Source organism: Bufo gargarizans, chromosome 7 (assembly GCF_014858855.1).
Source record: "Bufo gargarizans isolate SCDJY-AF-19 chromosome 7, ASM1485885v1, whole genome shotgun sequence".
In the NCBI taxonomy this organism is placed as follows: domain Eukaryota; kingdom Metazoa; phylum Chordata; class Amphibia; order Anura; family Bufonidae; genus Bufo; species Bufo gargarizans.
Window position 1 is genome coordinate 46,996,337 of NC_058086.1, and position 12,895 is coordinate 47,009,231.

Sequence of the window (12,895 nt, forward strand, 5' to 3'; positions counted from 1 at the left end):
TGTAATATTAGATATGGTATCGGGTATAGAGAGGGTCTCTAGTATTTCCTCGGTAGAAGTGGGCTTGAGGTGCCTAGTTGGATTATAATCAGTGGCTTGCAGATGTTGGGACAATATGGTGTTTGTTGGTGTCTTCTTTCGTTTTTCATTGGTAGATTGATGTAAAGAGTAGGTCAGTTTGTTTGGAGAGCTATGTGTAGGGCTCCTTTGTCTGTTGAATAGTAGAGGCGTAGCATAAATGGAATTATTTGAATCCTCGACTGCATCTGAATTAACAATAGGATTGGAGTGAAAGAGAGGTGGGGAAGGGTAACTGCTGAGGGGTGTTTGAGTTGACGGTATGGTTTCTCTGGTTGTGTTTGCATCTTGTGATCGTTTCTAATGTGGGCACACCGGTTTATGGAAGGGTTCGGCTTGCATTTACTATTGTATACTACTCTACTTTTTGCAGGTCTATTAACTGCTTTAGCGTTAGTGTATGGTCTATCTGCCCCTATCCCATGTTGTCCACCAGCAGGGGGGCAGGGGTTGTGTGTCCTTGTATGCATAAAAGTAATCATGTTGTTATAAGTATTGTGGTCATTGTAGGGATTGTCATCAGATCTATTAAAATGTAATTGACTATATCTATTGAGACTTTTTCTTTCCCATTCTCCTATTAGGTTGTTATTACAGTCTTTTAGGTTCCTTAGAATTTTTTCACATTTCGACCTGACCTCATTGTACTTCTCAGATGTTCTCTTTGATCGGCAAGGGGTGGGCTCTTTTTGGGTGTCTGGATGTCTTGGTTCAAATAGTTTTTGAGTTTAAAACCAAATTTTGACAGATATTTTTTCGTTTGGCAACCAGTGCTCCCATAAACCGCCTAGAGCATTCATCGCTGTTCTCTAGCCATTTATTGGAAAAGGTGGGATCATTGTAAAAAGTGGGTTTGGGTGCTAATCTTAGACCCCTTGGAAATAGGTCTAAAGACAAATATATGGAGAGAAAAAAAGACACTTAATTTCATTGTGGATGTAGTCTTTAGTAGAGCCCACAATATTGGTTTTAAAATTGTTGGAGTCTATAAAGTCTCTTACTTCTTTAGAGTCATTTTTGATATACGAGCAAGTGTCGCTTTGAATGTTATGGAGCTTCTTGGATTCTTCAATGGTCAGGAATGAAGATACTTCTCTTTTGGCACTCAACGTCAATTCCTGAATGTCTTTCTTTAAATAGCTTCCTCCAGGGTCAGCCTCTTTGCCTCTGATCGGTGGGGATGGTTTCTTCGACCGATCCATAGTGTATATGTAAAGAGAGAGTAAAACTGAGGGTTAATAAGATCTTGAGGAAAGAATGTATCTAAAAGATATGATAAACTCAAGGCGCCAGTGGATAAGGAGTGTCCTCAAAGGGAGTCAGAAAGAAAGTTTAAAACAAAAGACTAACCCAAAAACTTCCTTACACCCATTTAGACCAGGTTTAATAACAAGATATAATCGCAAACATAAATTGATCCGACATATAACTAGACATTGGCCTGTCTTACTTAAAGATCCAATACTGGGTAAGGATATCCCTAGACCAGTGTTTCCCAACCAGTGTGCCTCCAGCTGTTGCAAAACTACAACTCCCAGCATGCCTGCACAGCCAAAGGCTGTCCAGGCATGCTGGGAGTTGTAGTTTTGCAACAGCTGGAGGCACACTGGTTGGGAAACACTGCCCTAGACAACCCAATTTAACATTTCGTATACAGCCAAAACTCTAAAACATATGCTGGCCCCTTCATGCCTCAAAAATACAGCTACCCGAATACAACCCCACAAGGAGACCACAGAGCAGAGTTCCTTCTAATGTGGGGCATGTAAATGTAAGTGTTGCAAGATGATTACCTGTGTCACTGGGGAGGTTCAAATACCATATTTAAAAAATAAAATCCACTTTCAACATCATATGACGCGTGGCAGCATGAACACAATATGTTTACTACAATGTCCCTGTAACCTTTATTATGTCGGCCGCACAACACAAACGCTCCGAGAGCGAATGAACGAGCAGAGGTCCAATATAAGTAGAACGATCAGCACACACAGTGTGTCACGCCATTTTGCAACGACACGCAATGGGGACCCGGCCGGTCTAAAAGTGACTCCTCTTGAAGATGTCTCCATCTCCTTTCAACAGCTGTCATGGTGGGGAGTGGGGAAAACCCCCCACCGTACAATGTCAGGAATAATGGGGAAGCAGCTAGGCCAGGACGCCGGAATCAGGGAGCAGGTCACCTCCTAAAGCGTCCCTAATCCTCACCCTAACTCTTCACCGTATGAGCGGACCTGGATGGTAGGACGGCTCATACCAGGATACCTTTGGCCCTGAGTCGCCCTGATAATCCCTCACATAGGAGCAGGGGAGAGACGACCTGTTCTTCCCAGACACAGGATGAACAGGAGTCTCAAATGGCCTAGCAGCAGGGAAAAGACCATATGCAGCACAGAGTCAGAAGGTAAGAACACCAGAAACACACTTACTTGCCGCAGCCACCACGACTGGAACCCGTGCATAAGTACAGGTGCCCACACACCAAATAGGACACCGTACAGACAACACACACACAGGTATCCAGCACTTCTGATACTGACTAATGGTTCACCCCTCCGGGAAACCAGCCCCCTCACGGAGGTACAACACACACAGGGAAAACGTCTTGCACACATGAAGGGACAAACACCAACAACATCCCAGACATGTAACAACAAACAAGACGTACAACAAACCCTAAACATAAACCCACACCAAACATACAAGTGAGGTTGGGTACATAGAGGATACAAGGGAGACAAAGGAATGACATCGCAGATGACATCGATGTCCTACAACGTGGCCCTCAAGGACTGGGCAAATAGAACACCCTGGACTGGAGCAGAGCTCCAGCAGCAACAACAGCTGAAGTACAACTGACTCCAGCCAGGAAGCCGCAGGAGATAAAACCCAAGTGACCATTCAGCCAACATACCTATTTGATTCATGCCGCCATTATTTATTATTAATATTTTTTTTAATGTTTATTTTATTCATGTTTTTTTTGCATTTTTAAAAAAAAATCTATTTTTTATATTTTTTATTTATTATCTTTTAATCATTCTATTTGTTTATTGTATTTATCATATGAGCTATTTTTATTACTATAGGATTCCATGTCATGGCTAGAGCCTTGTTTATATGATTATTGATTGTGGCCTCTCTTCCTCTACTTTTATAATGACTTATCCTGTACTGATCCTGAGTTACATCCTATATTATACTCCAGAGCTGAACTCACTATTCTGCTGGTGCAGTCACTCTGTACATACATTACTTATCCTGTACTGATCCTGAGTTACATCCTGTATTATACTCCAGAGCTGCACTCACTATTCTGCTGGTGCAGTCACTGTGTACATACATTACTTATCCTGTATTGATCCTGAGTTACATCCTGTATTATACTCCAGAGCTGCACTCACTATTCTGCTGATGCAGTCACTGTGTACATACATTACTTATCCTGTACTTATCCTGAGTTACATCCTTTATTATACTCCAGAGCTGAACTCACTATTCTGCTGGTGCAGTCACTGTGTGCATACATTACTTATCCTGTACTGATCCTGAGTAACATCCTGTATTATACTCCAGAGCTGCACTCACTATTCTGCTGGTGCAGTCACTGTGTACATACATTACTTATCCTGTACTGAGCCTGAGTTACATCCTGTATTATACTCCAGAGCTGCACTCACTATTATGCTGGTGAAGTCACTGAGTACATATATTACATTACTTATCCTGTACTGATCCCGAGTTATATCCTGTATTATACTCCAGAGCTGCACTCACTATTCTGCTGGTGGAGTCACTGTGTACATACATTACTTATCCTATACTGATCCTGAGTTACATCCTGTATTAGACTCCAGAGCTGCACTCACTATTCTGCTGGTGCAGTCACTGTGTACATACATTACTTATCCTGTACTGATCCTGAGTTACATCCTGTATGATACTCCAGAGCTGTACTCACTATTCTGCTGGTGAAGTCACTGTGTACATACATTACTTATCCTGTACTGATCCTGAGTTACATCCTGCATTATACTCCAGAGCTGCACTCGCTATTCTGCTGGTGCAGTCACTGTGTACATACATTACTTATCCTGTACTGATCCTGAGTTACATCCTGTATTATTCTCCAGAGCTGCACTCACTATTCTGCTGGTTCAGTCACTGTGTACATACAATAGGTTTGTGTTGAAAGATTCTGAGCAGCCAAATAATTTTGGGAACTGAATAGAAACCATAGGGGTTTTACTGAAAACCTAATTTAGGAGCTGATTTTCCTCTCCCCTTAGAGATTTTGTGCGTTGAGTCGTTTTTTACTTGTGGTTCGTATTATCGTCATTGTCTGCGCTGACAGCTCTACTGCGGATCAGTCACCATTTTTCCCATTTAATAGCAGCAGATGTGACCAGAAATTTGACAAGAATTTCACAACAATCTGTTAGAACCGCTGGAGATCCTGTGATGTCACTGTGCTCTGCGCACCTGCAGCAGTGGTTTTGGCACAGTGTGTGCTGCTCGTCATAAAACCTTTCATCTGTGCCTCGTCTTTTTTACTTACATGACCTCTAAGCGGATCGTGTTTGAAAGGAAGTCGTCAGATGGGTGAAGTCACGCCATATTGTGCCGCGGAGGTCACCACCTGGTCCATCATAGGAAGTGGAGCAGGGGACCTTATGGAGAACATCTGTGCCTTAGCTGCACAAGAATCCCGATGTCATATGAGGATAATGGATTCCAACATGGAAACCACTGCCGACCATTCACACTGCGCCTTGGATTAATCTGTATCAATTAATGGATTATGATAATCAGATGCAAATTATTACTTTCCGGTTACCTTGGATAGGAAACAGTCATCGGGTAGGTTCCCTTTAAAGTGGGGTATCTTTGCTATATCAATAACCAATGGAGTACTATTGGAAGTGTCAAGTCTTGCTGCCCAGCCCTACTCTCTTCAGTGGCGCTGGAATGCTATATGTGGCACAAAGTGGTGCTGTGTTTGGAAATAGTAGTCTTTTTTTTTCCTGGACATTCCCTTTAAGAGTGTGTCATGTGACCTCCTCATACTGCTGTTTAGTGAGAACAATTATATTGGGGCATCTGTAAGATATACACTAGTCTGATGCCCAGATGTCAAGTTCCCCTTAAAGTGAATTACAAAATTTTATTAGAATGTAATTTTTAGGTCTAAAATCCAACGTTGATGAACTTGTTAATTTGGCTAGAACCTTGTTCTACTGATAAATAGCTCCAGATCTCCTGCATAGTGTAACGGGCAGTGAGTGTCACCCTACTGGGCCAACTAACTGGTTTGATTTTGGGCTTAACCTAAGGGCATTATCCTAGTAGTGCCCTGGTTTTCACCCTTTAACCTTACACAGGGATCTGGTCTTTGATACAAGGGAACCACCAGGCCACTACCTCCTGGAGTAGTCTCTGTGTGACTGGCAGGAGACCCACCAGGGACAGAGACACTGGTGCAAAGCACCGAAGAATCAGGTAATATTCGTATTCAGGAGACAGGCCTAGGTCAGAGCAGAAAGAGTTCAAATGTATCCAAGAAACAAGTCCAAGTTCAGGGCAGGCAACAATGGAGAAGAAACAGGCTAAGGTCAGGGCGGGTAGTGCAGAATTAGAGTTAGTTTCAGGCAGAAACACGGTACATGGGCAGACAGATATAGTAATGCACCTTTACTGGTTAGCTAGTAAACTATGAACCTAAAGCTCAGGCACCCTGCCACTGGGGAATGTGGCCTTGTATACCTAGAGAAGGCCAGCCATAGGCTGAGGAAGAATTTAGAAATGCATGTTGGCCCTTTAAGAGGCCAAGTGCGAACATATATGCACCCTGTAGAACAGGCCTCCATTTATTCTTTAACCAGCACACTCAGGCCGCAGCCTACAGAAGAAACGTAAAGCACTGGTGGACTGGGCCATCGCTGGCTGGAGGAAAAAGGAGAGAGAGACCTGACTGCTGGCAGAACTGAGTGGCCGCCTGGGTAAGTAGTGAGGCACACCTGCTCGAAAGCTGGAGTGGGCAGCGGTAGGCACAGGCACCAGCGAGAACATGCTGGCTGCCTGCAAATGCCACTAGTGGGAGCTCAGGAGCTGCTTGCATACTGTGCTTGCATACTGTGTTATTACAGAGTGCAATTTATATACAGTATGCAGTCAGTATGCAGTCAGCTCTTGAGCTCCCCCTAGTGGGGTTGATAAATTATAAGTTTTATAATTTCATTCTATCTCTATTAAGGGGATTCGGATATCAAATATAAACTCTATTTAGGGTTCAAAGGTGGACATTCACTTTAGGACATTTCTGATTTCATCATTTGTTAATCTCTTATTAAGAAATGAAAGCTAAAAATTGTTTCTCATTAGAAGCAACAATGCCTGGCGTCCTTCAGATGAGTGCAGTCCTTGTATACAGTAGAAGAGTCTGTACAGTGCAGGGTGCTGTAACCTACGGATCTCCAGCTGTTGTAAAGTGGCAGCTTCCAGCATTCAGGCACAGACTGTCAGGGCATGCTGGGAGTAGTAGTAACAGCCACACTACACTGATGATAGGATATACAATTCTAGCAACATTCTACCTGTCAGAGGTGGACACGAGTGGGTGAAAACAGATCATGTGAACAGTGGCAGAAAATACCTGTATAAACCCAGAGAAAATTTAAAGGGGTTGTCCCATGAGGATGTATTATAACATATGGATACAATAGAGGGGGATTCCTGCTCAGGACCGCCTTCTATAGGTCAGAATGCAGATCCACTCTCTAGGACTGGAGCCGTCTATATATTCCAAGGATACTGCCTGGCTGCCATTCTCAAAATCTGTCCACCGTGGGAGGAGCTTAAATGTCACATGATTGTTTGTAGCTAAAAAGAAATAACATATTAGGTCTGATTGAGTCTACCTTGGAAAGTGTATATCAACTGGAACAATGTAGCAAGCATACTGCAACAACAAATACAAGGAGCATAGCGACCTTACCTTCTGCAGGTAAGAAGTACATGTAACATTGTAACACATGTAACAGTGACTGCCCACAGCCACCGCTGTTTCACTCACTGGACCAGGTTTCGGCTTCCTGCATCCTGCATCCTGTTCAGACCTGCATCCTGTTCTTCCCTTTCTGCTGGGTCCACCTGCCGACCTGCTCTGTCCTACGACGCAGGCTGCAGCTTGTTTGCCAGTTCGTCCTCTCTTTTCGCGCCCATTTCTTGAAGGACCAGCACAATAATCTGCTACAGCTTATGGCTGTCTGTCTGGAGGTACTTAAGGCATCTTCCCTGTGGGAGTGTGCCTGAGCATAGCTCATAGCGTGCTAGTATCCTGCATAGGTGGCTGTTCTGTTGTTTGCCCGTGTACTGACTTTCTGCCCTTTTACTGACCCTCTGCTTCCTGACCTGACCTGTGCCTGAACTCCATATTGACCCTTCACTACCTGACCTCAGACCGTTTACAATATTGCACATACTGTTCCTGCCCTGACTTCAGCCTGTCCCTGACTACGTTTCTGCCTGACCCCTCGGTGCCCTGGACGGATGATTCTGACCCCACTCGTCAGCTGTTGATCACACAGAGAGACTGCTCCAAAAGGTTCCCCTGCAGCGAAGATCAGATCCCTGTATATTGGTTAAAAGGTGAATACCAGGGGACAGCCAGGATAACGCTGATTCCAGTTCCACACCCAATTCCGTAACAAGGTTTCATGCTTGGCCAGAGTTTTCCTTTAATCTTCGTCTTATTTGCCTTTTCACTTCCCAAATGCTCTGACCTGGACTGAACTTGGTAACTGCTGTAAAGTTGTTTTCTTCTCCTTCATCAAATATTCAATTCAGTTCAAATCACTGCAGCGTAGAGCAGCAAACATCACCCCAGAGTGGGCGGCAATGACCATAAAAAAGTAACAGTGTAGTCCTTTCTTCGGGGTTACCAGGTTCATCACCCTCCGCAGTTCTCATGGCACCGTATCTGCTGCTGCCATAGTGGAAAAACCTGTCCATTCTGGCTGCGCTGAATGGCGACCATTCGTATAGGTGGCGGATATAATCTTATAATGACTCTACGCCTTTTATTATCATTTCATTTTCAGTAACTTTTTAATATATCTTTATCTAGGTTAGAGTTCTGTTCTTCTAACACGCAGCTGTAAACATTTTCAGTTAAAAATGGGCAAAAGAATGGTTAATAATGGGCATCTGGTGTCACATGTAATAGTTTTAGTTTGTAGGCTTCCTCAGGGTGACATTCATTAGCCTTCTCCATTCTTGGTGGGTTTGACTAATCATCGTCCCCTCGTTGTGTCAATGTTATTTGCATAGAGGATGGAATTTTCTTACTGTGATGATTTATGATGAAATATATCGTCAGAGCCTCACACATGAAGGGGTCACATCTGCTTTACTACAGGTGTCTACAGTGAGGAGCGGAAACATATGGGAGGGATAAGCCTCATTACATGCTAAAAGTAAAGGCGTCAACTCCAAACACTACAGAAAGGAAACAAAGTATCTATCTATCTATTATCTCCTATCTATCTATCTCATATCTATCTATCTATCTATCTATCTATCTATCTATCGATCCATCTATTATCTATCTATTTATCCCCAAGTGTCAGTGTACTGTATTATACTGTAACCCAAGGGGGTCATTTATTATACACAAATACACCTATATTATTTCTGGTGCACATTGCGGCGCAACGGTTAGTTGCGCCGCAATGTGCAACTTTTCCCCGCTCACGACAGGTCTAAACAAGTGGGCAGGGAAGGGGAGAGGCCAGTAGGCCCATCTCATTCATCATTTTCTACGCCTGTTTTAGGTGTAGAAAATGGTCTAAATGTAAGACAGCAAGGAAGCTGGCCTACATTTAGACTGGTGCTGGATGCGCTGAAGATATGTAGAGGCCTGCGCCTCACCACATATAGGGGTTATTAAGACCATACTGTAAACCTCCCCTTCTTAATAAATGACTCCCCAAGTTTTAAAGGTGACTTGGATGTCAAGAATCCCTGCCAAGGGAAACAATAAAACAAACCAACAAATCTTTATTAAATATATCAATATTTTAATATTTATATATTTTTATATATTTAAAAGTGTTGGTCGAGCACCAAAGTGCTCGTGTGCTCGAGTAGAATACTTCCCGATGCTTGGGTGCTCTACAGAGCACAATAGAAGTCAATGGGAGAACCCGAGCATTAAACCAGGCACCCCTGCTCTGAAGAGGGGAGGGTGTCGGACTCTAGTTCGGCTTAGGAGTCCCTGCTCTGACTCCAAATATAGCCATGTCCATATATGGAGTCAGTGCTTGTGGACACCCAGTGTATTTAAATCTAATTTAGCCTCTTTTTCTGAAAAGTTTTTGGTGGGATTCGAACTCACAACCTTCTAAATTACAGCCAAAAATCTTAACCACTACAAACTATACAGCTGCATGGCCAGTTACTGAAAAAAATAAAAATAAATGACACTTCTGCTGTTACTAGTAGTAAGTATTCCTTTTTTTTTACTGGTCATGCAGCTCTATAATGTAGTGGTTAATATTCTAGGCTGCAATGTAGAAGGTTGTGAGTTTGAATCCTGTCAGAAATAGAGGCTAAATTTAATTTAAATGTATATATATATATAAGTTTTTAGCCATAATATATTTGCATATATTATTATATATTTTGAATATGTAATATATTATAATATGTGTAAATATATTATGGCTAAAACATCAGTAGTATAAACAAATTGACAGCACTCTAAAGTTGCAGGTGAAGTATTATGTGATTTATTTAGCCGGACATAATTTTAGGCAACATTTCGGGCTTTATATAGCCCTTCATCAGGCCCAATGGATATGAGCAAGGCTCCTCAATCACCTGCTCATATCCATTGGACCTGATGAAGGGCTACATATAGCCCGAAACGTTGCCTAAAATGATGTCCGGCTGAATAAATCACATAACACTTCACCTGCAACTTTGCAGTGCTGTCAATTTGTTTGTACAACAAGAATAGGGTCCTATAGGTGGATTTGGGGACCTGTACAGACAAGTACCCTGTGAAAAGCCAGCAATTAGATGAGTGCTGTGATCAACCGTATTTGAAATAAAACATTAGCAGTAGTTTCCCACATATTATGCATTCATTTATGTCAGAAAGTATGATTTTATATATATATATATATATATATTGTAAAATATATAAATTTAATTTAGCCTCTATTTCTGAAATATTCTGACGAGATTCGAACTCACAACCTTCTACATTACAGCCGATTATGTTAACCACTACACTATAGAGCTGAATGGCCAGTTTCAAAAAAATAAAATAAAAAAAATATGAGACTACTGCTGTATTGGAATACTTACTACTAGTAACAGCAGAAATCTCGGATTTCTTTATTTTTTTATTTTTTTTGTTTGAGTAACTGGCCATGCAGCTGTATAGTGTAGTGTTAAACATTCTTGGCTGTAATGTAGAAGGTTGTGAGTTTGAATCCTGACAGAAAATTTTCAGAAATAGCGGCTAAATTAGATTTAAATACACTGACTCGAGCATCGCGCTCGCGCACACGTGATATTTGGCAAAACACCACGATGTGCCGAGCATAGCAATGCTCAAGCTGAACTGGTGTTCAGCCGAGCATGCTCGCCCAACACTAATATTTAATAAAGATTTGTTGGTTTGTTTTAGTGTTTCCTTTGGCAGTGATTCCTGATTATTGGAAACACCCAATACCTTGGACGTCAACTGTTTTTACAGATTTTCGGAGTGTTTCCACGTTGTAATGTCCTCTTCTTTTGAACTATTTATGCATCACTGATCTTTAAAAAAAGTAAACACTTAAAAAGTAAAAAACTAAATTCTAAAGTTTGTAGATTGTTAGCGGTAGGTCTCCTGTTTCATCCTTAGGAGTTTCATGTTTTGCTTCTGATCTCTGCAGCACAAGTTACGTCTCAGGATCTCCGGAAGATAAAAGAGAAAAACAAAGACAAAATCAGCGGTCATCTAGAGAAAGGACGAAGATCTATCGGAGGGCGACTAAGCTGTGGGTGGCTTTATTTTTGAATGGATTGTACAATTAGTGACATCTCAGATGTAGAAGAATCAATAAGAATTTCAGATAATAATCGCCCTGTACTATAATAAGCTGGAGCTCCTGAGTGGGAACTGAGCCTCCAGCGTTACATTCTCCTACTGGCTCCAAACCACAGATGACCACGAATCCTTCCAGCTTCACCCACAGCTGGCTGAATATGAGATACAAAGCAGAGAAATGGCTTAGAGCAATGATCACAGCCACAGCTGCAACAAACCCAAACTGAGCCTGCCTGATAGCAGGTAACATGGCAAACGCTGGGGGTTGAATTTTTCGTCTTGACCCATGTTAATGATCACTGCTTTTATACAAAACAATATCTGTCAAAAAACATGATCAGCATCAATTTGTGAATAATAACTTATTTTAAAAAGTTTCTAAAAAATTACATTTCAATTCTGTTTATCTTATTTATAGGGGTTATTTGGTTTAAAAATCCCATGTCACTTTCCCTATTAGAGAGAGGGGTCCTCATTAACAATCTTTATTTATTGACCAGTGGCTACATAGTCTATCACTTTGGAGAAACCTTTATGAACACGCATACTATGGACTGTTTATTGTTTTCATTAAGAACAGTATAATACTTTTTTCTCCTGTGAGTGCGCCGCTGGGAAACTAAACACAGATGATAACCAGGGGCCCCGGGAGCAGGACAACTGGTTATGAGATTTTCCTTGGAACTTAATTACTAAGCATATACATGCCCCTGTTGTTCTACAGTTATCAGAACTGATATCAGGACAGACCACATCCTTAAGGGATGAGGAAACTGTACATGTATACTGTATATATATACCGGTATACTATTTTATCATACTTTAGTAAAAATTGTATTCCCCTATGCCTTGTGAAGCCTATCTTATTCCTGGACCTCAGAATTCACTGTAAAACCATAATAAAAGTCCCATAGGGAAAGAAAATTAAAGTTTAATAAAAAAAATTAAATAAAAACACATACAATATTATACACAATAATTAACCCTTAATCAAAATTGGTTCTTTTACTTAAAAATGTAGATATTAGGTATAACCCTAAGGCTCCTTTCACACAGTTGTTTTTATTCTTCCATTCAACTGTGTAAAGTGCAGGAAACACATTTGGTGGGTCAGCCGTATCCCCCGGAATGACGGCGGCGGCTACTCTGGCAGACTGGCACAAACTCATCATCATGTGAGTACAGTACAATAGACAAACTTGTTGCATGAGCCCTAATCATGAGGTTTTTTTTTGTCTGGTGTTTTTCAAGCCTTGTGGCAAAATGATAGAAAAAGCAATATCTAATGCAATCAAAAATGCTTTGCATGTACTGTATTTCATAAGAAAAAAATGAAAAAATGCAGTTAAAAACATAGTTAAAAAGTGCTAAAAAAAACTATCACTCTGAAAAAATCCAGTAAATTTAAAATGTAATTTAGGCTTTTTTCACACTCGCGTTTGGTGCGGATCCGTCTTGTATCTGCACAGACGGATCCGCACCAATAATGCAAACGCTTGTATCCGTTCATAACGGATCCATTTGCATTATTCATTTTAAAAAAAAGTCTAAGTCAAAAACGGATCCATCTTGACTTACATTGAAAGTCAATGGGGGACGGATCCAATTTCAATTGCACCATATTGTGTCAGTGAAAAACGGATCCATCCCCATTATGATGGATCCGTTTGGCTCCGCATTGTCAGACGGTCACCAAAACGATGCAAGCTGCGTTTT